Source organism: Canis aureus, chromosome 12, assembly GCF_053574225.1.
Source record: "Canis aureus isolate CA01 chromosome 12, VMU_Caureus_v.1.0, whole genome shotgun sequence".
In the NCBI taxonomy this organism is placed as follows: Eukaryota; Metazoa; Chordata; class Mammalia; order Carnivora; family Canidae; genus Canis; species Canis aureus.
The window spans coordinates 56,446,200-56,472,243 of NC_135622.1; the positions used below are offsets into that span (position 1 = coordinate 56,446,200).

General features: G+C 44.3%; 2 long non-coding RNA genes across 5 annotated transcripts in view; one reads left to right on the forward strand and one right to left on the reverse strand.

Moving 5' to 3' along the window:
* Positions 1-6,284: 6,284 nt before the first annotated feature.
* LOC144281231 (uncharacterized) lies at positions 6,285-15,055 on the forward strand. Of its 3 annotated transcripts, none has more exons than XR_013349749.1 (4): positions 6,285-6,342; positions 6,573-6,663; positions 14,267-14,421; positions 14,712-15,054. It is a non-coding gene; the product is annotated as an uncharacterized LOC144281231 (long non-coding RNA). The 3 variants fall into 3 exon arrangements; XR_013349750.1 differs by lacking the exon at positions 6,285-6,342 and adding an exon at positions 6,346-6,435 and having other exon boundaries at positions 14,712-15,055; XR_013349748.1 differs by lacking the exon at positions 6,285-6,342 and having other exon boundaries at positions 6,349-6,663; positions 14,712-15,053.
* The window catches only part of LOC144281232 (uncharacterized), an 83,462-nt gene continuing 69,370 nt past the window's right edge, over positions 11,953-26,044 (reverse strand). For both annotated transcript variants that reach the window (XR_013349752.1, XR_013349751.1), the window contains exon 3: positions 11,953-12,906. This is a non-coding gene — a long non-coding RNA (uncharacterized LOC144281232). The remainder of the gene's footprint in view (positions 12,907-26,044) is intronic.

Below are 26,044 nucleotides of genomic sequence, written 5' to 3' on the forward strand. Positions count from 1 at the left end.
TGAAACAGATTTGATACATGATCCTCAGGAGCAAATATTTCCCTCAGGCTATTAAGGCAATAGACTGGAGAGAAAGTGATTTTACATGAAAAAAAAAGTCAGAGATGAAGGAACATGTAATTAAAGTTGGGTCTATACAGTATCAACTTTGAAATAACAAAATCATTCAAATAGCCAAGATTTATCTTCTTAATACCAACAACATGGTGTGGCTAACTTCCCTCCAACCCCCTACTAAATCATCGAATTGATGCCAGTGACCATTTTAGTCTACTAGGGCTGCCATAACAAAACACCACAGACTGAGGTACTTCAACAACAGAAGTTTATTTTCTCATAGTTCTAGAGGCTGGAGGTTCAAGATCAAGACATTGGCAAGTTTGGGGAAACAAACTAGGGGTGGAGGAAGGGGAGGTGGGCGGGGGGTGAGGGTGACTGGGTGATGGGCATTGAGGGGGGCACTTGATGGGATGAGCACTGGGTGTTATTCTATATGTAGGCAAATTGAACACCAATAAAAAATAAATTTATATTAAAAAAAAAAAAAGATGTTGGCAAGTTTGGTTTCTTCTGAGGCCTCTCTCCTTGGCTTGCAGACAGCCACCTTCTCCCTGTGTCCTTGTGTGGCTGCCCCTTGGTCTACGTGTCTGTATTCTAATCTCCTCCTCTTAGGAGGACTCTAGTCCTATTGGACTGGATCCACCATACAACCTCATTTTACCTGATCACCTTCGTAAAGGCCTCAACTCCAAATGTAGTCACATTCTGAGGCAACTAGGGGTTAGGACTTCTACATCTGAATTTGGGAGGACACAACACAGCCCACAACTCATCACCCTCTAGTCCCACAAAATGTACATCCTTCTCACAGGCAAAATACACTCTCCTCCTCCCAACAGCCCCAAAGTCTTAACCTGCTCCAGCACCAACTCTAAGCTCACAATCTCATCAAAATACCATCTACATGAGATATGGTGAGATTCAGGGTATGATGTGTCCTGAGGCAAAATCCTTCTCTGCTGTGAATCTATGAAACCAGACAAGTCATCCATCTCCAAAATACAATGGTGGGGCAGGCACAGAACAGACATCACTATTTGAAAGGGAAAAGTCAAGGATGCCTGGGGGATTCAGTCAGCTAAGCATCTGCTTCAGCTCAGGTCATGATCCTGGGGTCCTGGGATCAAGCCCCATGTTGGGCTCCCTGTTCAGCAGAGAGTCTGCTTCTCCCTCTCCTTCTGCTCCTCCCCCCACTCATTCTCTCTCTCTCTCTCTCTCTCTCTCTCTTTCTCTCTCTCTCTAATAAATAAAAAAAAAATTTAAACACACACACACAAAAGAGAAAAGTCGAGAAGAAGAAAGGAGTGATAGATACCAAGCAAGTCTGAAACCTAGCAAGGCAAATTCTATGAGGTCTTAAGGCTTCATAATAACCCTCTTTGGCTTCAGTCTCTGTCCTCTGGCCCACGGGGAGGCCACCCTGCCCCAAGGTTCTGGGCAGCCATTCTACAATATAGAATCAAAAAGGCAGCAGCTACACCCCTCACCCCCAAGCCTGTGCCCTTTAGACCTATGGTGGCCTTGGCAGTCCTGCTGACCTCTGAGCTGCCCTTAGAGCCATTCTTCTGTTTTCTTGAAGGATAACACATGTTCACAGCCAGATAGCCCCACTGACTCATCCTGCAAAATCTTAGAAGCCCCACAGCATTCCTTTGTGTCCTGTCCCTGTCCCCTTCAGTCCAAGCCGGCAGCATCTCTGCTGAGACAGCTAATTGGATCCATGAGTCACACCTGTAATCCCTTTAAAGCCAAATGATTGTCCAGCCACATGCCTGGTGTTCTCTCCAGACCAAACATTCTTGTTTTTGGCAATATGGGTAGGCTGGACATTTCCAAATCTTCAAGTTCTGATTCCCTTTTGCCTAACAATTCCTTCTTCAACATATGTCTCCTCTGTCACCTTTTGCCATAAGCAGCAAGGAGAAGCCAGGCTGCACTTGCAACACTTTGCTTAGGAATCTCCTCAGCTAAACATCCAAGTCAATCACCTACAGGATCTGCCTTCCACAAACCACTGGACCCAGTTCAGCCAAGTTCTTAATCCCTTTATAATAGGACCACCTTTCCTCCAGTTTCCAATAAGATGTTCCTCAGTCCCATCCGAGACCTCGCCAGAAGCACCTCTGACATTCTTACGTCTATCAACAGTCTCTTCAAGGTAATCTTGGCTTTTCTTGACAGGCACACCAAGAATTTTTCCAGCTTTACCATCACCCAGTTCCAAAGCCACTTGCATAGTTTTAGGTATTTATTAACAGCATCTCACTCCATATTAGTTAGAGTTCTCCAGAGAAACAGAACCAACAAGATGCACATAAATATAGAGATTTAGTTTAAGGAATTGGCTCATATGCAACCTTGGCAGGTCCAAAATCTGCAGGGTATGCTGACAAGCTGGTGACCCCATCCCCCAAAAAAGAGTTGCCACTTGAGTTAAAATGTGGTCTGCTGGCAGGGAGTCCCTCTTCTGAGAAGGAGGTCAGTATCTTTCTATTAAGCCCTTCAACTGATTGGATGAGGCCCACCATCTTAGGAAGAGTAATCTGCTTTACTCAAAGTCTATTGATTTAAGTGTTAGTCTTATCTAAAAAAAATCTTCACAGGAACCTCCAGAATAGTAGTTCATCAAATTTAAGTACTCTAGCCTAGCCAAGTTGACACGTACAGTTAACCTTCACAGGAACACATTTTTTTTTAATTCCTAATCATGGTACTGAACTCATTCTAAAGGCTGGAGGTGAACTCAAGCATATAAACTAGGAAGAAACATAGAATCTGGCTAATAGTCTTGAATTGGAAGTCAATAGAGACATACAGTATGTCAAATGATAGGCTAAATGATTTATCTGCTGTCAGTTTTTTTAATTTGTGAAATGGGATTAAAATTAATAACTCCCTCATCAGGGGTCAAATGCTATGATCAAATATAAAACACTTTGAAATGTTGGTTATTAATCAGGAAATCATTGTCTCTCTCTTTAAAAAGACAAATATAGTCTAGAATGCACAGAAAACTTGGGTGTCTATTTTGGCCAATGCCAAGATGCCTTGTTATGGGTGATTGGATGACATCTGTCTTGTTATTACCCCACAATGAAGGCAACCTTGAGTTATACCAGGGAGATTGAAGTCTGACAGCAGTAAAGATTTTCTTACAACTACTGTGTGTGTGCAAAAGGAAATACCAAATTCTCCTTCCTGAGCAATGTTGCTTCTGTTCTTCTGATGACATTGTGGCCAACTTTGCTGACAGGTGGCAGGTTTTAGAAAGGTGATTTCCAGCTCAAAGATCCTCTAAAATGTAATCAAAGTCACATATGTGGAAAGATAGACCATCGTTATTAGGAAAAAGTCTTAAAAAAAAAAAAAACTTGCCTCTGCTCCACAGTTTGGGATGAGTGACAAGTAGAAATAATGATTTAACATTGTCTTCTGAGGTCAGTGAGAGAGATGGAGATCTGGGTAGCTGTTTTTGCTCAGTTTAACCCTCTTACAAAAAAAGGAATGGAATTAATGAACCAGCTGCCTCATGCTGGACTCTTTTCCCATACGTTGTCTAATTTAGCCTTCCCCAAATCCTGCAGCACCGATATTATCTCTGCAAGGGAACAGCTATGGGGGTTGCCAACAACTTGGAAATTAGAAAAATCAAGTTAATAACAGAGAGTTAATAATAGCACCACAGACACCAGATCTGATCTGGGATATTAAAATTTAACTGAAAAAAAAAAAAAACCCAGAATGGCTTTTAAGCCAAGCTATTATAACTGGAGATACTGATAAAATTAAGCAGGGGTTACTTGGTCATTCCAGGAAGTAGAGGAAGGGAGAGTCACAGAGCAGTGCCCATACCAGCAATAACCAGGGAAGAAGGGATCCAGGTCTAAGGATTCAGCTGGTCCAGTCTCTGTAGCAAATCTAGCTCTATTATGAAATGGATAGAAGAAGCTTCCAGAGCCTAAGGCCATGGGACACTTAAATTGCATCACTCTCTGATAATATGCTGAGTACATTTGCACCAAGGAAATTTCCAATTATAATCTATTTTCCCATGTAACTTGCCCACAAAAAGAGAAGGGGTCATTTGGACCATTGCAACTATTTTGGCCAGTGTGGTAGCTATGCTTCCCGTTTTAATTTAATGCTTTGGCAGTACATCTGGTTTTTACATCAGCCTTATGAGTTTGGTTCATGTGAGTCTGTCCCAATCTTGGTGAATTGAAAGGAAATTAAAGGCCATCTCTTAAACAATGGAAAATTAACCTCCATATTCACATCATGAAACATCTTAGCAGACTGACAATGAGCTTTGCACGGTCTTTCCATATATACTACCACTTGGACGTTCAACGCTATCACCTACTTGCCTTCCTTGAGCATAGATTTCCTTTCCTATAAAATAGGAATATGCTTGTCAGAACTTAAGGAAGATTGTGTAAATAAAGTCAGTAGCAAAGGCCACAAACGTAGGAATTCGACTGTAAGAACTGAATTAATGTTAATCCCCTGTTCTTCTGGCCCTCACGAAGACATTTTCCTGGAAGCCAAAAATAGGGAACACACTGCACCAGGGCTCTCATTCTTCTGAGGCATAAATGCACTTCCTAAGAAGTGCTTATTCATTCAACTAAGTTTCCAGTTGTCAGAACCTTTCCTTTATGTGGAATTCCTCAAAACAAAAACATAGGAAATATGAGGGGAACAGATTCACAACCAGTGATGCTTATTGGTTTAACAAATGTGCAAGAGTCAGAAGTAGCACGGGTCCTGGCACTAAAGAGGTTAACGTAACCACGTGGACACCGAGGCCATTGCCAATGAGCTCGTTGGGTCAAGCAGAAATCCCCCGGTCACTGACAGAAATCCACGGGCTCCAGGAAAAGGACATCACACAGTGGCCTCACTGCAGGCACGTTCTCTGGGGACCCTGCTAACTGGGAATACCATAGGGTCAAAGGATCACCCAGCTCCCAGGGCCACAGAAGGCATTCCTGTCCTCTTGGTCACGGACACAATAACAAAAGGGGTTATTGCTGCTCTGGATAAATTTAGAGGTGGAGACAGGGACAGAGTGAAAAGCAAGGAAATTTTCCAAGGCCATTTCCTCCCAGAGCATATTCTTTGACATCCAAGTTGGCCAGGTTGACAAAATAGCAATCCTTGAAGCATGCTGTCTGTGACACGGATGAACTCCTCCTTCACTTCTTGAATGTTTCAAGATGTATCTTCATAGCAACACACTCAAATGAAGATTAATGGGAGGAGGGAGACACAGAGCCAAATCCTACCCCACCAGGAATCATGCAGTGGAGCACGAAGCAGCCCAGCGAGTTTGGCTGGGAGGGCTGCCAAGATGGCTGTCAGAGCAACAGTGGAAAGAATCCGTCTCCCCTGGCAGGGACCACTTCCCTCTCACCTCCTGGAGAAAGAGATGCATTTCCTAGAATAGATTCAAATCTCTTTCAGTCCAAGGTCATAGACACCTCTGTCCAACTTTGCTTCCGTTTCCACACAAGGAAATAAGGACACCCATGCTGTCCAACTAGAGTTGAAATAGATGTAGTCCACATGTTAAGTTCGGGCCAAGAAAGTTCTCTCAAAATCTCGTCTCAGAGTTTTGGGTTTCTCTGTGGATTTAGTTTCTGTTCTCAATGAAAAGGGGCCCGAAGGTGGGAAGGGTGAAGAATTAGGAATGCAGTGTCAAGAGTACAGGACCACACTCAAGAGAGCAAGTTTTGGAGTCAGTCAACACTGGCTTCAGATCCTGATCGCACCACGAAAGACTGTGTGATCTTAGGCAGGTAACTCCACCTCTCCGAGCCTCAGACTCCCGTTCTCCAAAAGTAAGCCTGATATTATCTTTGCCACACAGTTGTGCAGATTAAATGAGATAACATATGCAAGGTGCATAACACAGCCTCGATACATGGGAGACGCGAGCCAAATGTTAGTTTCCTTCCTTTTCAAATTACCTTTTTAGAATTTCTGAATGCGTTCACACCGAAAAGTACTGTTGAGAAGAGTGTCTTCAATTATACTTTGAAGAGAATATGAAACATATGGGAGGAAGATATTGATCCCAAGCTGCCAGAATTATTTTTGTGGAAGGAAAATTCGAATCACTCCAGACCCATACTGCGTTCTTTGCTGCAGGTGTGCCTGCAAAGTCTTTGACGCTATTAAGTTGAATATATTCATTATGACATAAATAGAATTCGGGGAGCTACTTCATTCAGGTTGGAGCTTTGAGTGGCACCATCTTCTGTAGAATCACTCCATTGGGTACGTATCAACACATTTGAAAATGTCAGACTGGGAAGAAGAAGTTTTCTCACTGGGAATTGAACACCTGGTGTGAGAAAATCTAACAGAAAGGTGATGGCAGAGAAAGAAGATTATAATTCGTATTCTTTCTATATAATATAGTCAAGCAACACTGAGCGAAGCCATAGCTCTTCCTCTTAACATTTTTATTTGATACATATTTAATGGCCTTTTGCAATAATCCACAGGGTATGTTTGCATTGAAATAGTAAATTCCTTAGATATGAAGAGATCAAGAGCCTTATAAACTTCATACCATGCAGCTCCATCTGCAGAGAGGTGAGTGGCTAGTGGGGACCGGGAGTCAGGATCTGGGTGTACTGTGGGAAGCAAGGAGTTGGAGGAAAGACCTGAGCAAATTGTTTGTTCTACATTGTGTGCCAGGCACAGCGTTCGGCACTTACAGGTATTATATCACTTGAACTTCACAACATCTTTGTGAGGGCAGAACTACTGTCCCATTTTAGAGATGAGGCAATGGAGTTGAGTGAAATTTAACTAGTAAATGACAAGGGTTAGCTTTGACCCCAAACGTGTCTAACTCCAAAGCCTCGCCTTACCCAGAGTCCCATATTGCACACCCAAGGACCCAGTGTCCCATATTGCACACCCGAGGACCTCAGATGGGCTCTACCCCAGCTTCTCCCTCCCTTTATGGTGGAACTACCTCCAGCCCAGGGAGGTGAAATACATCACTTCAGGTCAAATAGTGAACTCATCTTGAAGGCGGAAGCCGGGACCCAGCTCCCCTGATGGTGGTACAGTTCATTTTCCTCCATGTATCCCTTGTTGCAAAGGCCCCTGGATGTGGGCATTGCAAACCTGCTCTTTGCCAGTGATCTCCAGCTCAGGAAACAGGACTTGCATTTACCCACAAGCTACAGGCGACTGGAGTCCTCCGTGGCACCTCCCTCTCTGTCACCCCTACAACGGATACATCAGCACGTTCTCTCATCTCTACCTCCAGGAAGCCACTCACACCCCCAGCGCCCCCACTGCTACCTCCCTGCTCTGAGCCACCACCAGCAGCTCTGGCATGACTGTGATGGCCTCTTACCAGGTACTCATCACTCCCAATGCTCTGTCTTCTGCATGGCAGCTTCAAGAGCATTTCCCTGGCCTCACTCATTCATTCACTCATTCACTCAACAAATATTTCTTAAAGCAGTGCCTGTTTTAAGTGGGAATTCCTTAGTGATAAAAATAAGCCAGAAGCCTCACCTCATAAAGCTTACATTTTAACTAAGGAGAAGTAACCGGGCAACTAGAAAAATACACAAAACATACAGGAAGTTGCATCAAGACACGTCCCAGGAAGAAAAGAAAGTGGGGAAGAGGGTGACATGTTAGAGAGGGGGGACAGTGAGGCCGGAGAAGATGACGTGGCTGTGAACACCTTCAGGGAGTGAGGCGTGAGCTGTGCACACATCTGGGAGTATTTGAACACCTGGCTGAGAGAACACCAGGGCAAGGCCCTGAGATAGGACAGCACACCACACCGGGTGAGCGTGGTCCAGGAGCAGCAATGTGGCCAGAGGGCGAGAACTGGGAGTTTGGGGTGGGGTGGGGGAAACAGGAGAAGCCTTTAGAGGAAGGCCTTGGGCCAGAGTTACCCCTTGCTCAGCCCCTCACACAAACCAAACATTCTCCTGAGCATTTTGCATTTATTGATGATTCATTCTCACAAATGGACAACCCTCACAATACCATTTTTTTAAAATGCAAAATTGAGATTTGGAGAAGTTCAACGACAGGCCCAAGGTCACACAGAGCTGCCCTTGTCTAATTTCATTGCACTCTCCAGCTGCTTCTCTGTGGATCCGGGTTTGTGCTGTGCCACAAAGTCAGGACGTGGCTTCAGTAAAACATTCTTAGCCATAATGTCAATCGTGGGTTGAATTATGACCTCAGTTCTGAGTTGTAAAGAGCTGCTCAAAGCAAGCCGGGAGCCCGGACTGAAATTTCACCTTGGACTACAGCCAAGGTTGGGCTCTATGCTTCAATTAAGCTGAAAAGACCTGCAGCTCCATTTCCAGGGAGCTCAGTTTCCCTGGCGGAAAATGAGATTGGACTTCACCAACGGGTCTCTGGGTTCGAGGGGCCCTTAGAGGCTATGCAATCCAACATCTGCATCCAGATGAGTGAGACTAGTCCCAAGGAGGAGCCATGACCTGAACAGGGTCACCTACTAGGTCAAAGGCAAAGCTGGAACTCCCAGCCTGGCACCTTCTCCCCAGAGTGCATGCCTCCCTCTATGGCTCCATGGAGGGTGTGAACTGCCCTGCATTGGCTTCAAGGTGTTAACGTAACAGGGAAGACAATGAAAGCTTGGGCAGGGCTTCCAGGTGACTCCTTGAAGGAACCTTCCCCACCAGGCATGATGCTGGCTCCTCCTCGCACCAGGCAGTGAGCTGAACAGTGACTCCCAACTCCCGGACGAGTGCATGACACGTTATACGGCAAAAGTGCGAGTGCGGCTTGATACAGCAGAAGATATGATGAAGTTTAAGATCTTGAGCCGAGGAGCTCATCCAGTGTTATCATGGTGGGTCCTAAATGCACATGCATACCCTTGTGAGGCAGAAGCAGAGGGAGTTTTGAGACAGAAGAGAGGAGGCCATCTGACACCGGAGGCAGAGATCAGAGTGCTGGGGCCGTAAGCCAAGGAATGTGGAACCACCAGAAGCTGGAAGTCGCGAGGAATGGATTCTCCCCCACAGAATCCCCAGGTGGAGCCTGGTCCTGTATGCATCTTGATTTCAGTATTGGCCCAGTGAGACCGATTCCAGGCTCCTGGGCTCCAGAACCACGAGAGAACACATGTCTGTCCTTCGAAGCCACCGAGTTGGTGGCAATTTGTCACAGCAGCCAGAGGAAACCAATAATCCCTTAACTGCTAACTTTTCCATCTTCACCACCTCTTGCCCTGTTCCCTATGCTTTGCTTGGAGGCCTCAGAACCACCGCCTCCCAGCTCTCCTCAGCCACCTCCCTGCAGCTTCCACCTCCTCCTGCTGGTCACGCACCCTTCCCACCCCTCCCACCTCCAGAACCTCCCTTCCCATAAGCCGCTCCCCAGGGCCTCGTCCCATCTGCCGGAGACAACAATGGACCCAAAGCGTCTTCCAGCAGCACCACAAATCTTCATTAAGATCCTAACCATCATCAATGTGCTGGAACCGCCGTGGTCTGTTAGCACGCCTTGGTGGCAGTGTGATGGATGACGGCCCCGCTGCCCTCCCAGCTGCCGGCGCCTGGTGCTGAGTGTCCTGAATGCAAGTGCACGTGAGGGAGCTGCTGGCAGCAAGGAGGACGGGGTTGGCCAGGGTGGAGGTCCGCTGGCCCCTGTCACGCAGTCGGTAGCACTCTCCCTGGGTACTGGGAGGAGACGCCTGGCTAGGGAAGTCCCCTCTGTCCATGCAGAGGGTGTGCATCCAGGCCAGGGGGAACCCAGGCAGGCATACCAGGAAAACTTAGCACATCCAGTTAGGCCTGAAACTCAGATAAATGACAAATAAGTATGTCCCGTGCACTCTCCCGCATGTATTTATACAAAAAGTGTATTCCTTTTGTATCTGAAATACAGATGTAACTGGGTGGCCTGTATTTTTATTTGCTACATCTGGCCACCCTCAACCCGGGCTGGAGCCCCAACAGGTAGCCCTGGACGGTCCCCTCTGTGTGCCACGGCACAGCCTACCCGTGAAAGGGGCATCCGTCCAGGCCACTGAGCACTGCCCTTGGACAGAAGCCAAGGGGTCTGTGGCGTTTGGAGTCCTTGCCCGAATTCCAGGAACCTCAGGTGGGCACACCCAGATCCCGAAGCTTGGGAAGGCTGGAAGACCTGACCTGCTCCAGGAGCGGTCGTGGAAAGCAAGAGACGCTGCGTGACCTTCCTGCAGCTTGCTGATGGGCATGTGCTGCCCACGCAGAGCCCGGAGAGGCCCAGCCTGTCCTGAGGGAGGCACAGAGGATGCTACAGAAATTTCCACCCTGGACTCCCGCTCCCTGCTGGCGTGTCTTCACTGCACCCCCTCCCAGCCCTGGAATCAGCTGCTCATTCCCGACCATCCCTCACCTGCGGCACCCCCAGGCCCATCAGCACAGCTGCAGCTCTCCTGCCCTTTGCCTGATGTCCTCATGGTCTCCACCTTGGACCAGCACCCTCTATACATTTGCTCTGTTCCCCACCACCGCTTTCCTGGCTCCGGGACAGCGCAGGCTAGCCCGACACTAAAGCCCAAACCCACTGGCGAGGCATTTAGAAACCCGAGGTGTGTGTGCCCACCTCCGTCTCCCACCAGCCCACGCCAAGTAGCCAGTGCTGCAGGCACATGGGATGACAAGCTGTTTCTGGAAAGTGACCTGTTTGGATTCCTGCCTCCTACTTCTCTTTGGAATCTGGGACTCAGAAAATTAACAAGGGAAAAGCTTTGGCTAAGCCTTCACCAAGCAACTTAGTGCAGCAGGGCCTAGGAGGGTCTCTATGACACACCAGAGAAGTTTCTCGACCCCCTCCCCAAGGATGAAGATGCTATGGCTTTGGTCCTGCCTGGGGAAGCTGGTGATGGTCAACGTAGAGCCTCCAGGACACCCCTGCCCTGCGCGGGGAGCCCTCTCCCCTCAGCCAGAGCCACAGAGCATTCCGACACTGGTCCATGATGACCCAGCCAGCAAGACATGGGGCTGAGCAAAGCAGTCCAACCTCAGAGCTCCCTCCTCCCTCCATCTTCTCCACTGAACGGACCCTCTGCTGGTCCTCACTACAGGTCATCTGTGGACAAGGGAGGACCAGGGAACCTGTGCTGCTTCTTACGGCTACAGTTATGCATCCCCCTCACCCGCAATCTCTGCACCCCGACTCCTCCCCAGCGTTCCCTCAATACCTTCGTCTTCCTGCCCGTAGTAAGGGGAGCTAGGCTGTCAGCCACAAATCCCAAATCTCTGTGGCCTAATGCAGCCGAATCCCCATCTGCCAGCCCTGCTTCTGCCGTTCCCTTCAACAGCTCTTTTTATTTTTTATTTTTTTTAATTGCCCTTAATCTCAGGAAGATGCATGAACAGACTTCCCCCGCACTGATCTCTACTTCAGACTGAACTGCACACACATACATCACTTCTGCTCACACTGCATGGGCACAAACACAGCCTGGTGACAAAAGAGCCTGGAGAGTGTGGTCCTGCCGTGTGCACCAGGGGCCAGACAGCACGGTGCTCGTCAGCTCTGGTGGCGCCCACAGTGGGCATGCTCGGCCCAACCCAAGGCTTCAGCCCAGTGGGGAGCACGGAAGGTGGGGGAGTGCAAGCCTCTGACAGTAAAGGCGGGATGCGTTTGAGTCACCTGGATGGCTCAGTCAGTTAAGTGTCTTGATTTTGGCTCAGGTCATGCTCTCAGGGTGGTGAGGTCAAGCCCCGCGCTCAGCTCCGCACTGAGCGTGGAGCCTGCTTGGGATTCTCTCTTCCTCTCCCTCTGCCCCTCTCCTGCTCGTGCTCTCTCTCTCTCTTTCTCATTCTAAAAAAAAAAAAAAAAAAAAAAAATATATATATATATATATATATATATATATATATATATATATATATTAATCGGGGGACCTGTGTGGCTCAATGGTTGAGCATGATCTGCCTTTGGCTCAGGTCATGGTCCCAGGGCCCTGGGATCGAGTCCCATATCGGGTTCCCTGCAGGGAGCCTGCTTCTCCTTCTGCCTATGTCTCTGCCTCTCTCTGTGTGTCTCTCATGAATAACTAAAATCTTTTTTTAAAAGAATTAAAAATAAAATATATTAATTAGTTAATTAAGGGGAGGGGGAGTGTGTTTGGCCCTGAGACATGGTTCCAAAGCACCCGTCTTGGAATCAAGATGTGTTTGGAGCCCCAGCCCTTCTACTTTCTACCCTCAGTAAAATATTATTTTTCTTCCTTCTGCTGCAAACTCCATTTCCCAAACCCATAAAACATGGCCCAAAATGTTGGAATATATAGAGCAGTTGGGGGTTAACTAGAGAAACTATGCAGAGTCGAGGACCCCCCAGACCTGGCGTGGAAACATTCCTCTGTCCATACTGAGCCGGGCCAAGTCCGCCTTCTGGCGTCTGCTTGATCCACATAAACACGTTCACTGCGTTAACAATAAACCGGTGGGCGGGGGCCCTCAGACCTCACATCCTATCAAGAGCTGACCAAATAGAAATGACTTAGCAGGCCGGAGAGTTCAATATTATCACTGTTTGACTTTCTCTCTAACAAAACTTTGAAGATGTTTTCCTTTGGTATTAAACCACTTGATCTCAACTCAGGATTCAGTGGCCTCAACCGCCCTGCAGTTCTGCGGTTTGCATGAGTTGGACCAGGATCTGTTGCCGGGTTCTGGCATTGACTCGAGGTGGGCCTTTGAAGGCAGGAAAGAGCCTTGGCTGGCTGGAGCTTCAGGCGCGCCCCAGAGCACCGCGCTTGTGGAAAGAGGCTCGCTGGGCAGAACAGCTTGGCAGGCGTTCGAGACTGTTTCCTTCTTGCCTCATGACCTGAAATGAAACCAGCATAAACCAACAATGTAATCAGAGCATTGAGAGTCTCTCAGAACTGAATCCAATCTATACAATACCCAGGGAGGAATGCTGGGGTGTGAGAGAGGTCAATGTAAACTCTACTAGACACTCAGCCGAGACCCCCTGAGCCCGGTCCCAGGACCTAGGATGGGAGCCTGTGGGGGAATGATGCAGCTGGGTCCATGGTGGTGAAGATCTCGGGTTCTGGAGCGAGGGCACCAGCATCTACCTTCTGGGGTGCTCCTTGTTAGCTGTGTGGCTGGGATCACATAGGCTCCCTCCTCCCTCTGTGAGTGAGGACTCCCATTTCTAAAACGGAGCAAAATAGTACCTGCATCATCATGTCAATGTGAAGATTTCATGAAAGAAATTCAGGAAACTTTTCAAGGGGCACCTGGGTGACTCAGTCAGTTAAGCATCTGCCTTTGGCTCAGGTCATGATCTCGGGGTCCTGGGATTGAGTCACGTGTCAGGCTCCCTGCTCAGTGAGGAGCCTGCTTCTTCCTCTTCCTCTGCCCCTCTCTCCTGCTCATTCTTTCTCTCTCTCTTTCTCTCTCTCTTTCTCTCAAATAAATAAAATCTTTTCTAAAAAGTAGCTGGCATTTGGCAACTATACAATGAAATTAGCTGTCACTATTATTGTTTTTATTACCATTATTATCACAAGAAGTGTCTCTGTTTGCTTACTGATGGTCTCCCTGAAGAGAGTCAGCGATCTGACTTGCCCCAGATCTTTGCTAGATCCCAGAGGTGGAGAAACCTTCCTGCCCTGGAGCTGCCCACAGTCTACTCCAGGAACAATGGAAGTAGAGAAGATTCTGTTTTGATCCAAGTAACTCAAGACCATGTGACAGCACAGATGTGAGCCCCTACCCTAACCTGTGGGCATGTTGCTGCCACACTTTTTTAGCCTGAAAAGACCTGTGGTTGCTCTTGAAGGAAACGCACAAGCCCCAGGGTCCCTGTGTACAAGGGGAGGGAACAGATGGCACGTGGATGGGCTGATTGGAGGAGGCTTAGTGATGACTATGAACATGGACACAGATCCAGGGTGTCTGCTGCCACCAACCCTCTAAAGGTAGACCAAGAATACAACACTCTTAAAACTAGAAGACATTTCCAAGGAGGAAGTGGGTGCCTTGGAAGGTTCCAAAGAAACACTCATTGTTTTTGAGACCAAGATTTCCCATGTACAAGCTGTACAACTATAGAAAGTTACCTAACCTCTTTGAAAGTCATTGTTTTATACATGAATGAGAGTAATAATACAGCATAGCCTGCTGTAACAATTACACTAAGTGATGTTTGGTTATTTGTTTCTTTTTTTTAACCACAGTTGGTTCCACACCACAAAGAGTGTTAAACATATATCAACATGGTACAACAGGGAAAGTAAATCAACAATAAAGGGGAGAAACCAGGAATAAGAAGAGAAAAGGCAGGGGAAAGACGAGTCCATAAAACTCTATTCCATATGATCTTGGACCAGAGGTGAGTGATTTTTGCTCTGAACTTTCTAGTGACCAAGACAAAGAGAGAAACCAGGTCATTTGCAAAATTAGTGGTGTCCCTAAGATCCAAACAGGCTGTTGTTCACAAGTGATGCATTTGTTCTAAAATTCTTAGCTTCTACAAAAAAATGTCCCTAGCTGCTATTAACTGTTAGCACTACATGACTGTTGCCATCATCATAATCTTCATCATCATCATCATCATCACCTACTAACATGGTGGTTTGTTTGTTTGTTTTAATTTTCTATATTTTATTTTCTCATTTATAGTTGGAATTTTCACAGAACAGATATGAGTACTGCTCACTTTTTAAACAAAAAAGTACTGATTTGGAGATATTAAATGATACCACCCTCTTTACCCAAATAAAAACTGGAAGTTGAGATCCAACACCTATTCCAGACAAAATGTTGTAACAAGGTGGTTTTCAAGGTAAATGTGAACTCAATTTCATGGCCAAAGTCAGAAAATTTTTAATAAAAGAGTATAAAATAAAGCATAACTGAACAAAACAAGTATATTTGTGAAACATTTGCTTCAATTGTCATGTAAATAGAGAGAAAGACCTGGATCATTGCTATAGACTGAGGGTGTCCCACCAAATCTCCACCCAGAATTCACCTGTGGAAGCCCTAACCCTCAGTGTGGGCTTTATTTAGAGATGTGACCTTTAGGAGATAATTAAGGTTAAATGAGGTCAAAAGGGTGGTGCCCTGACCCAATGGCATTAGTGTCTTATGAGAAGAGACACCAGAGAGTTGGCTTGCTCTCTCCCTATCACGTGAGGACACAGAGGGAAGGCAGCTGTTTACAAGCCAAGAAGAGAGCTCACACCAAAAACCAACCCTGCTGGCACCTTGATCCTGGACTTCCCAGCCTCCCAAACTGTGACATCATAAATTTCTGTTATGTAAGTCCCCCCCCAGTTGTGGCATTTTATTGTGACAGGCTGAGCAGATTAAGACAGCTGTGATCTAAAGGACACTGTTTAGTGTCTTCCACGTTCAAAGAAGCGTGGAAGCTGCAGAGCAGATCAGCCCATCACCTGACCATCTTGACTGTCCCATCTGTTTAGTAGTCATCCAAGTGATTGACTACCTTTGAGCCAACATGGAAACTCCGAAGCTCACTCCTTCCTTGGCACTTAGTCTCTCATGGTGTGAAAAAATTCTTCCTTTGAGCTGAGATCTCTCACCCTGGGATTTCCATTCACCAAAACAATACCACACATGCTGAAGCAAGTGTTTTTCTCCCCACTTATCTATTTTGATGTTTTATTTGAATTTTCTCAGGGCCTTCCTCTTTGTAGACCTCTGGCCTAACCCCTGGTAGAGTTGAGGGAAAAACAGAAGTGCACAGGGTACAAACCTGGCATCTCAAGAAAGAGCCATGGATCTGATCTGGGGGCTCACCGGGTGTGAACCGAGAGAACAAAGCAGAATTATGTTTCAGATGGAAGCACAGTAGCTGAATGCACAAGGTGAGCAAATATCAAGAGGGTCTGCTTGAATGGTGGTCAGAAATCAGCACTGACAGAGGGACCACTTCATGGTCAAAGATAGAAAGTAGCCCATGATCTGGAGAAAAGTGAGAGGTGAGGCCTTCCAGCAGATATTTTTCTCAGTTAATTAGAAGAAGAAAATTCTTAAAAAATAAACAACTAGTGGCACCTGAAAAGGCTGCCTTCTACACAGTGAGCGTCCACTCGGAAAGAGGCAGTGTGGCGTAGGGAAAAGAACATGGGAATTAATTCAAATTTCTTTCAGAGGAATTAAGTAATTAATCATTGCAATCAATTAATTGCTCCCACTTACTAGCTGTATCATCTGAAACAAGTCACTCGACTTCTCTAATGCTGTCTCCTCATCTACAGAATTGATGCAATGATCCTCCATCTGTCTCTGACAAGGTTATTTGACATGGGACATAGGGACTGGGGGTGGGTGGGTATTGCATTATCTGTAAAGGATCGTACTAAGGGAAGAAGGGATTGGGTGTTCAAGTAAGAGCTGGATAAAAATGGCCACCTGTGGCACCTGGGTGGCCCAGTGGTTGAGTGTCTGCCTTTGGCTCAGGTCGTGATCCTGGGGTCCTGGAATCAAGTCCCACATCAGGTTCTCTACAAGGAGTCTGCTTCTTCCTCTGCCTATGTCTCTGCCTCTTTCTGTGTGTCTCTGATGAATAAATAAATAAAATACTTTTTAAAAATGACCATCTGTTGGGGCTGTAACAGCAGAAATGTCTGTCCTGTTGGAAAGGATCTGCAAACTCCCCCATAGGTCTCCCATCATGAGAAGCCATGCGCTGCTCAGTTTGAGCTCACCTGGACTAGGTCGGTCCATCACCTCATTTCTTCTGCCAGCAAGATTCCCAAGTCATGGCCATTTCAATTTCTATACCAATTTAAGTTGCTTTCCTTGTGAGCAAGCCCTTATAAAGCCTCCTATTTACCAACTCAAACTCACTTTTTAAAAATTACTCTGCCAAGAATTTTGCACTTGTCACCAATCTTAGTGACAAGTTTCTCAAAAGGACTGGTACACTAACTAAACAATTTCATGATAAAACTTAAATTCAAATGCCATAAAAAGAAAAGTGGGCTGCTGTAGAATCAGTTTTTCTGGATGTGAAAGCTCAGCTCTATCATCATTTATTCATTATGATATCTCAAGTGAATTTATTCTCCAAGCCTCAGTCTCTATATCTGTTAAATAGGTATAAAAAATAACCAACCTTGAAAGTCTGTGAAGATTATCGTGGTAAATTTATTAAGTTGTGCAGATTATAGACAACTCATATCAGACACCTATTATAGTACTTGGTTCACAGTAGAATTCACAAATTTTTAATTAACTTTTATTAAATTATACTACATATATGAAAAGTGCTCAACTTTTAAGTGTACAGCTCAGTGATACCAAAATGATTGCATGTATATCAAAGTGAATGTATCTGTGTGACCAGCATCCAGATCAAAAAATAGAATATTACCAGCACCCAGAAGTCTTCTTCACACCTCCTCTGGATGCTGCCCACCCCCCAAGGGAGCCAACATCTTGACTTCTCTCACCATAGGTTCGCTTTGCCTGTTTTTGAACTCTATGGAGGTGGAATCATACAGTACGGAATCGTTTGTGCCTAGCTTCTTTGGCTTGGCATTTAATTTGTGAGATGGTATTATATGTAGGTGTAGTTTATCCTCAATATATTTTATTATTATTTTTCAGTTCTGTTTGTGGGTTGTCACTGTAAAACAAAATGGCTATCAGGGAAGACTTCCAAACGGCTAAACTGTGATTGCACCAAATGATGGCTGCAGTTCAAAAAACCACTAGTTTGATATTTTGAATCACAGGATGATTCACTAAGTTTCCCTAGAGCATAATACATAATATGTGCACATCCTTTATAATAAATGAAATAAACCAAGCTGTCGCAGCCAACAGCTTAAATAAAAGCAGGCATATATCAAAACCTCCGTGGACTCCAAGAAGAAAGATTCAATTAGAATCAGGAGAATACACGTCGCCTATGCAAATAGATAAGCAAAGAATAGACATTTTCTCTGAAGTCACCAATGGAGTTGTAAGGAATGCGCAGGCGTGATACATAGTGAACAGAGCATAGACAGTGATGGAACTGGTATGGAGCTCTTAGCATCTGCCGGTGCAGGGTGTGATCCTGAACAAGATACTTCACTTCTCTAAGCCTCAACATCTTCATCTGCAAAATTAGGATAATAGTATCTACCTCTTAAGTTTGATTGGGAAACAAAATTCAATAGAATAATTGTGTGAGATATAAAATAGGTGCTTATATAATTAAGTAATGAGGAAAATGTGAGCCCCTGCCCTGTGCTCCAAACTTGATTTGAATGTCTCTAAATAAATGGGCATTTCGAGGGCAGGGTTTGAAACTTACTTATCTCCAGATCCCAAGTGCTTAGTGCGGGGGGACTAGAAGTACATGTTGATTTGAACCTTGCTTATCACAAGGTAGATGTATGGTTGCGCTTATGTACTTGGAGGGAAGACTGACCCTAATGTCTAATCATAATCTTGTATGTCAGCTATTGTGCCAGTGACCTTGCAAAATGGTAATGGACCTGCATTGTTCTGTCATTCAGTATTGATAATAATTCCATAAAACAGATTTTTATAGATGAAGAACCAAACTTTCGAAGGTCATGTATCAGTTACTTTAGGATCAGGATTGGGATCAGATGGGTATCCTTCCAAATGCTGAGCCCCTTCCACTCACCATGGTTCCTCACCATCCCTTGCCATCTTTTTTGCCCACACATTAGTTCAGTTGCTTCTTCACTTATTCATGTAATCAATCAATCAACAAGTATTTATAGAGCATCCCCCATATGCCAGACTCTCTACTCATATAAAGATGAGAAAAGACAAATGAAGTCTCTACCCTCATGAAGCTTACATCCCAACTGGGAAAAGTTAAATGAATAAGATTCAGATAGTTGATCTCTGAAATACATAAATAGGGAAATATAATTCAGGTCAGGGCACCTAGTAGGAAGGACTGTCCCGCAGAGGTGACATCCAAGATGAGACCTGAGGAATGTCCTCTGCAGTGGATCCAGCTGGCACTTCCTCCTGTCCTGCTACAACACTCTCAGTTGTTACTGAAATTGACCCACGAAATATTCTAAGCCATCCCCAGGCATCCTGTGGGGAACAGTTTTGAAAGCTGGATTTACAGATCAGTAGGAACAGATCCCAGTCGGCCTCCCTGCCAAAGTCCCGTCAGCGCTTACAGATGGTTTTCACAGATTGCTGCTTCCCTATCTGTCTGGTCTGGCCCTCTCCACTCAAGGGAACAAACAGTCTATGTGGATGGAGGTGGATGATTGGGAAGAACTTCCCAAGCATCTTTAATGCAGCAACTAACCCCTCTGCTTTTCACCTCTGCAGGAGCCCTTGACTTGTATTCTTTTATCTTCCTGCACCTCTCTGTCTCCAGAAGGAAAAGAACCGCCAGACAGAATTTCTTCTTTGTTCCAAGACTTGCACTTAACATACGTATCTGAAAATGCCTTCAGTTATGGAATCCTGGACATTACATTCTCATGTTTTGTGACTGAGTCTTATACATGGTCACAAAGATGGTAATTGATCTTTACAGAAGCATTTTTTTGTAAAGGCTGCGAGCTTTTGTCCATCGCAAAAACATCTGAAGGCAATATTCTCACCACTGAACGTGTCATGCAATGCTAGGCTGCTGTAAAAGAAATATTGGGTGCAAAGAAGATGAGTGTTAGTTATGAGGGAGAAACAGCCTGGGGGTTGATGTCAGAAAGATCTGGATTCTAAATCTGCTTCACCACAGCACTGTGATTTTTTAAGGAATCATTCAATGTCCCTAAGCTTCTATTTCCCCCTCTGCATATGAGGCTAATGATACCTAGAGAGGTTTAAAATAGGAAGGAAAAGGGTTGCTCCTAGCTAGAGCATACAGTGTGACAAATGTGTCTAAAAGAGAGAATGACAGACATAAGGCAATATTGACATTGGAAATTTACAATGATCCAAGGTCTGGCCATCAGTTTTACGACAATTACATGATTTTACAGCCCACACCAAAAGCCCACCTATCTCTCAGGATGGAATCACACTTACCAAGCTCACTGGAGTGACCAGAATGCCAACTTTTTTTAAATAATAAGAGGACTCTAATTGTAATAGAAACCTCAAGATCACATCAGCATGACCGCTGCTTATCGCCCCATGGGAAAGCACAGAGGAAGCCAAATTATAATCAAGAGGTCAATGGATGGACATGAAACCAGAACAAGAATTAGATGAAACACCTGTTACAAGGCATCAGGGACAGCGTGGGCATTGGTACAGAAATATTCACAACTCCTCTCCCTAGACACCACGTTTTTGGGCACTGTAAGGTTTGCCTCTACACTCTTCAGCTTTCCAAAGCCCTTTCCAATGACTTCATTCTCTTTCTTGGAAATGTTAACATGTTCAAATGAGTTTCTTCAAATCTTTTAGACCCAGAAACATTTTTCTGTTGGAGACAACTTTGCATTGCCTTGTTCTGATCTCCTGGTGTTGACTTTATAATTTAGCTTTCAGGAGGCAATATTCATTCCACCCACAACTATTCAAAGGGTTGCTAGGAATAGTAAATGACATAGATTTCATGTAGTACCTGGAAAATAGTAGGTGTTTAAAAAGCTATTTTGATGATGGTGGTGGCAATGGTGGTGGTGATTTTGTGCCTTGGTCAGAATACAGTTGTGCTTCAAATCAGGGAATAGTTCAAAAGGAAAGCAGCAAATGTAAAGAGCAGGGGATATGTAAGTTGGAAATCATGGTCACTTTTTGATTCTTTCTTCAAATAACAAATCCTATCTCTTAACCCGGAAACTGAGCATGTGACTTAAGACTTGCCATAGAACCCCAGCCCTATAGCAACAGAGACTAGTAGACAAAGGAGGCATATGACCAAAACAAGCCAAAAGGCGTCCTTTGCAAGTCCTTGTTGGGATGCTGGGCTCTTGTACTCTAATATTTTGGACCTTCTCAGAGTGTAGGGAGAGCCCACATCACTGTGGGTAAGACAGGATCCACTGAAGGAAAAGAAAAATCCCGTCATCTTGAGAAAAGGTAGATCATTGAGCAAGAAATAGTGTATAGGAAGATAGAGCTTCTTTCTATTCTTTGAGGCTTGTCCTTGGGTCTGTATAGAATGGACCAAACATTTAGTCTGAAACAAAGATTAAAGAATAGGCAGCAGCCCTGACGCAGCCTTGATTGGTGGCCTTAGCAGCCACAATCGGTGAAGGATTCTAAGGGAAAGGAGCATCTTCCCTCCAGTAGTGTAAACTCTTAGGGCTGATCTCAGCCTCCAATCCAGAGCCCCCTCCACTTCTCACACATGCAGGCAGATTCACCCTTCACTGTCAATCCCCAAGGATTCAGTTTGATGTTATAAAGTGTGTGGCTAATTCTCTTCTCCAGTTGCCTCACATATAATGACACTCAGTGTGCATTCATGCAGATTGATTTGTGGCTATGATTTTGTCTTTCTATAGATAATCCAGAGGCTGCAGACATGGATATTTCAGTCTAAAAACATAAAACCTATGTGCCAAGAGATGAATCTTAGTATAATTTTACTACATTATGAAAGGCAAAGTGCTTGTTTAGTAAAGAAGGATGTAATTAGGAGTGAAATTACTTTCTTAAAGCATCCAGAAGGCCCATCATGTGGACAAAAGATCCATCGTGCTGTATGAAACCTGAAGGAGAAGAATTAGAACTGACAGATAGTTGTTACTCAACGGTGGATTTTTATCTCATCTTAAGGTAAAAATGTTCACGTCTCTATTCTTGATAATAAAGGACAAAGAATGAGTCCAGTGCCTTCCCTCCTCACCTTTAAATCCTGCAAAAGTTCTCTGAAGAACACAAATAGAAGTTTCAAGAGGTGACAAGCTGAAGAGCAACAAATGCACCAGAATCACTGAGGGAGGCCCCTAACTCTTGTGCTGTTATCATGGGCAAGTACCCTACAAGAGCCTTACAGACTTCTTCTCACTTAATCTGCACAAGGACCCAAGGAGATAGGTACCCTCATTAGCCCCATTTAAAGATGAGGGAACAGGCTTAGAAAGGGCAACTAACTTAACAAAATAACTAACTGAGTAACTGGACAAACCAGGAATTGATATTAGGCCTGTCTGAGGCCTTAACCAGTAAATCAGAACTATATACATGTTCTGGGGTAGTTTTCAGTTTTTTGAGCCACTTTATGAAATGTTTCAAGGAAAATAAGTGCTACTGAGGATCACCAGGCCATGAAGAAGAGTATTGTCCTAAAAAAGGAAGAAAGGAAGGAAGGAAGGAAGGAAGGAAGGAAGGAAAGAAAGAAAGAAAGAAAGAAAGAAAGAAAGAAAGAAAGAAGAGAAGAGAAGAGAAGAGGAGGGGAGGGGAGGGGAGGGGAAGAGAGGAGAGGAGAGGAGAGGAGAGGAAGAGAAAGAAAGAAGAGAAGAGGAGAGGAGAGGAGAAGAGAAGAGAAGAGAAGAGAAGAGAAGAGAAGAGAAGAGAAGAGAAGAGAAGAGAAGAGAGAGAGAGAGAAGAGAAGAGAGAGAAGAGAAGAGAAGAGAAGGAAAATGGACGAAAAAGAAAAAGTAAAAGAAAAAGAAAGATGTTGTCCTGAAATCCAGCCAACAAGAGTGCTAAGTGATGTCCACCCAAGAGCGATGCCGGCTAGCCTCCATGGGGATACCCCACCAACTTCCATGTATATTTCTTTCCAAATGTTTGTTTTGTTGCTTGTATATGTGTGCTCATAAGAACCTTGAAGAGCTAGATTTCTTTCAGAGATGTAATGAGGAAAGAACAGGAAAGACGTAGTATGCAAGGAGGCCCTTGCCAGGACACCGGAAGCTGCTAAAGCTTGCACAAAGCAATGAGCAGAAATGTCTGACAGTACCATCTGAGTCCAGGAGGCCAGCTAGAGTTTTCACATGAGAGTAATTATTTGGGGACATCAGGAGTTCTATAATATTTCTGTCACATCCCTCCAAACAGAAGCAGTTACTCTTCAGGGACTAGATGTCACATTTTGTAAGCCAAGGTCTTGCTCAGTACAGAGAATTTTGTATCACCCACTCACAAAATTTTGCTATCATCAAATAGCTTTCAATATAAAGTCAAAATGTCTTAATTTAACACATACAATCCACATGTTTACCTCCTACCTCTCTCACCCTTTCTATGTATCTATTCTTGGCCCCAGCCACACCAAGCTGCACATGGTTCTGGAAACAAATCTACTGTTTTGTCTTTCTACTTGTCTTTAATGTCCTCTTGCCCTTTTCCTTACTAAAATCCCATTCATTTTTCAAGATGTAGGTCAGTCATATGTGGGCCTCCCTGGATCTTTGCCTACATGGTCTAGTGTTCTCCACTCTACCTACCCATAAATATCCTGTTTGCATCTACATGGAAGCATATAATTCACAATGAACTCTGTCTATTATCCCCCATCACCACCACTGCTTCTACCACCATCAGAGTGAGTAGAGGGAAAACACCATCTCTTCACTGACTTTGTAGTCACTGGAGTTTAGCATTGCAAATGATCCGAAAACTAAACAACGTTAATTTTTAGTTCAGTTCCTAATAAGTTTTTCTGTTCTAGTTCAAAGTCAGGTGGAGCAAGTACACAACTGAAGACACCCATGGAAAGTAGCTAGAACTCATGGTACATCTATGTGAGACTGTGAAGTAAAGAGTAAGGAGTAGCATCCCCTGGCCTGGTTATGTGTCCATAACCCAGAAGTGGGGAACAGGGCACAAATCGAAAAAGGTCCAAAAGAAATCCTCTAGTTCTGGCTTGAGGAACAGGAAAGGGAACTCCTAACACTTGAAGAGAGTATCGAAATCCCTGGATTTGCTGCCTCAGCCTCCAAGCAATCCCATGGCTGCAGAGACAGTAGCAATAGCAGACTCCAAGGGTAAAGATTTTATTCCAAACAGGTAAGAAGACCCCGATGTCTTTTTTTTCTCTCTCTCTGGTTCTCTTACCACTTGATCCTGAATGTGGGAACAATTACAGAGTCGTATGACATAACAGGATAACTAAAACACAAACTTTCTACCCAGAGAACAAAACCAGGAGACCCAAAGAAACAGAAAATACCAGAGAGACAAGAGAGAGGAACTTGGGAAAGCAACTCCCCTGTTGTTTCTAAACTCTGCGCCTCACCCCTGAGCTGCACGGGTAATGATCTTATCCTAAACAGCATACCAAAAAATTTGAGAACTGAACTAAAAGAGACACCATCACCCAGACCCCAGAAAGACCACTGGGTGGGGCACATGCACAGCACAGATCCAAATTCTCCTACAAAGGATCTGAAAACTAAATTCGCTTATAACCACAGCCCACAGAAAGTGGTTTGGAACTTACAGACTAAATCTAGCCAGGTTGAAAGCCTGCTAAAACAAAAGAATAAATATTCTCCACAAGATTTAAACAAGATCCAGTGTCGAATAACATGGTACTCAACATGTCTGGATATAGTTCAAAATTACTCTGCAAATGAAGAACCAGGAAAATCTCAACTCACGTGAGATTTTCAACCCAAAATCAACAGAGTCCAATGTCAAGATCATATAGGTGTTGGAATTATCTGTAAAGACTTTAAAGTGGCTGCTACAAAAGTGTACCAGCAAGCAGTCATAACTCTCTTGAACCCAGTGGAAAAATAGAACGTCTCAGGAAAGTTGTAGAAGGTATAAAGAAGAACTGAGAAGCATAGAAAAATAAAGTGAGAAAATAGAAATACACTGAATCAGCTAACTAGCAAAACAAAGATGACATAGGAAGGAGTTAATAAACTAGATGAATAAAATTTATCTGGGGATGCCTGAGTGGCTCAGTGGTTGAGTGTCTGCCTTCAGCTCAGGGCATGATCCCAGTCTGGGGATCCAATCCCACATCTGACTTCTCCCTCTGTCTATGTCTCTGCCTCTCTCTCTTTGTCTCTCATAAATAAATAAATAAGATCTTTAAAAATGTATATATAAATAAAATGAAATGAAATTCATCTAATCTGAATAATGGAGAGAAAAAAAACTTAAAAAAAATGACCAGAACCTCAGGAATCTTTGAGATAGTAAGCATCTAACATGTGTGTCATTAGAGTCCCAGAAAGAAAGAGTGCGTTGCTAAAAAATGTTTAAAGTGAGATAGCTGAAAAATACCCAAAATCTGACATGCATCTACATATTTGAGAAGCTAATTGAATCCTAAGTAGAATAAACTCGAAGAAATCCATACCCAGACACATCATAATCAAATTATTGAAAACTAAACACAAAGAAAGATCTTAAAGGCAGTTGGGAAAAAAAAATGCATTACCTAGAGAGAAAATGATTCAAATGATTGTGAATTTTTCATCAGAAACCATGGAAGCCAAATCAAGTAAAAGAACATTTTTAAAGTGCTGAATAGGGATCCCTGGGTGGCTCAGCGGTTTAGTGCCGCATTCCGCCCAGGGCGCAATCCTGGAGTCCTGGGATTGAGTCCCACATCAGGCTCCCTGCATGGAGCCTGCTTCTCCCTCTGCCTGTGTCTCCACCTCTCTCTCTCTCTCTCTCTCTCTGTACTCTCATGAATAAATAAATAAAATCTTTTTCTTTAAGTGCTGAATAAAAAGAATTGTCATGAGCAAGGGGTAGTGGAAGGGGAGGTGGGCAGGGGATGGGGTGACTGGGTGACGGGCACTAAGGAGGCCACCAGACTGGATGAGCACTTGGTATTATACTATATGTTGGCAAACCAAACTCCAATAAAAAAAGATACACAAAAAAAGAATTGGAGCATATAAATATGCTTGGCCTTTAAATAATTCTTCACAATATTTCAATATCCAAGGGTTGCAATAATGAATAATTACTATCCATGTTCAAATTAAGTGGAAATTAATAAACACTTCTGGTAATAAAATTCTAAGTAACAGAAAAATAAATAAATAAATAAATAAATAAATAAATAAATAACATTGTTGAATGAAATCCTACCTCCAGAAAAAAAAAAAAAACCCTCAGAAATG